At 48.6% G+C, this 2,164-nt stretch overlaps 1 non-coding gene across 1 annotated transcript; it reads right to left on the minus strand.

Annotated features, from left to right (window-relative positions):
* Positions 1-26: 26 nt before the first annotated feature.
* On the minus strand, positions 27-181 carry LOC131291959 (5.8S ribosomal RNA). Its single transcript, XR_009189689.1, has one exon. It is a non-coding gene; the product is annotated as a 5.8S ribosomal RNA (ribosomal RNA).
* Between the last annotated feature and the right edge of the window lie 1,983 nt (positions 182-2,164).

The raw sequence follows: 2,164 nt of genomic DNA on the forward strand, positions 1-2,164 counted from the left end.
ATGTATGCGATACATTTCTCAAATATAAGCGCTCAGTCATCTGTACATCATGGTAGGTTCCCACGACGTGCAATATGCGTTCAACTTATCAATGTTCATGTGTCCTGCAGTTCACATTATGACGCGCAGTTAGCTGCGGTCTTCATCGATCCATGAGCCGAGTGATCCACTGCCGAGGGTGACTAACTTGCGTAAGCCGCCGCTGTGCGCGTATACCCGTTCCCCGTAGGGAGGAGCAAGCCGCCGCTTAGAGACGAAGCATAAAGTGTCCTCATTCCACATAGGGCAAGCTGGATTAATCCATTTTACCCAGGACGGCCGAAGCGGCGTGGACCAGGGGAGAACTGAACCTTATACTTCACACCACAGTAAGTCTACGTGTCCTCTTCCACATAGGGCAAGCTAGAACTAACTATCTTACCCAGGACTGCCGAAGCAGCGTGGACCAGGGAAGGAACACACTTTTCATGGAAACGTAAGGCATCCATGACTGCCATAACGTAAGCCGCCGCTGTGCGCGTATACCCGTTCCCCGTAGGGAGGAGCAAGCCGCCGCTTAGAGACGAAGCATAAAGTGTCCTCATTCCACATAGGGCAAGCTGGATGAATCCATTTTACCCAGGACGGCCGAAGCGGCGTGGACCAGGGGAGAACTGAACTTTATACTTCACACCACAGTAAGTCTACGTGTCCTCTTCCACATAGGGCAAGCTAGAACTAACTATCTTACCCAGGACTGCCGAAGCAGCGTGGACCAGGGGAGGAACACACTTTTCATAGAAACGTAAGGCATCCATGACTGCCATAGTGCGTAAGCCGCCGCTGTGCGCGTAAACCCGTTCCCCGTAGGGAGGAGTCAAGCCGCCGCTTAGAGACGAAGTATTAAGTGTCCTCTTCCACATAGGGCAAGCTAGAATGAACTATCTTACCCAGGACCGCCGAAGCAGCGTGGACCAGGGGAGAACTGAACTTTATACTTCACACCACAGTATTGAGTAATGTGCCCTCTTCCACATAGGGCAAGCTGGAATGTTCCATTTTACCCAGGACGGCCGAAGCGGCGTGGACCAGTGGAGGACTACACAATCATGAGGTTTGATATCGACTTGTGTGTTTCAATAGGGTACCGATGGTATGTTTTGAACCGATTTGATTTAGCCATTCTGAAGTCATCACTTGGTTGAAGCGCTGAACTAGGGAGGCATCGTTTACATTACTTGTATATATTGGTTTTCGCATGCTCTACTAGGTTAATGTCATAGGGTTGGCTATCGAGCATGCCCAAGTGATGACTTGATTGTGTGCTTGCTTGAATTCTTCACATTTCATACCATCGGTTAGTTGTCGAATCATTCCTCGATCATAACCTTCGTTCTTGGTTCATGTATGCTCTCTTCCACATAGGGCAAGCTAGAATTAACTATCTTACCCAGGACCGCCGAAGCAGCGTGGACCAGGGGAGAACTATACTTTGTCTTGTATGCCCTCTTCCACATAGGGCAAGCTAGAACTAACTATCTTACCCAGGACCGCCGAAGCAGCGTGGACCAGTGGAGGACTATACTTTGTTCATAACACCACAGTATTGAGTATTGTGCCCTCTTCCACATAGGGCAAGCTAGAATGAACTATCTTACCCAGGACCGCCGGAGCAGTGTGGACCAGTGGAGGACTACACAATCATGAGGTTTGATATCGACTTGTGTGTTTCAATAGGGTACCGATGGTATGTTTTGAACCGATTTGATTTAGCCATTCTGAAGTCATCACTTGGTTGAAGCGCTGAACTAGGGAGGGGCATCGTTTACATATATATTGGTTTTCGCATGCTCTACTAGGTTAATGTCATAGGGTTGGCTATCGAGCATGCCCAAGTGATGACTTGATTGTGTGCTTGCTTGAATTCTTCACATTTCATACCATCGGTTAGTTGTCGAATCATTCCTCGATCATAACCTTCGTTCTTGGTTCATGTATGCTCTCTTCCACATAGGGCAAGCTAGAATTAACTATCTTACCCAGGACCGCCGAAGCAGCGTGGACCAGGGGAGAACTATACTTTGTCTTGTATGCCCTCTTCCACATAGGGCAAGCTAGAACTAACTATCTTACCCAGGACCGCCGAAGCAGCGTGGACCAGTGGAGGACTATACTTTGTTCATTA

This window comes from Anopheles ziemanni, assembly GCF_943734765.1.
Source record: "Anopheles ziemanni chromosome X unlocalized genomic scaffold, idAnoZiCoDA_A2_x.2 X_unloc_21, whole genome shotgun sequence".
NCBI lineage: Eukaryota > Metazoa > Arthropoda > Insecta > Diptera > Culicidae > Anopheles > Anopheles ziemanni.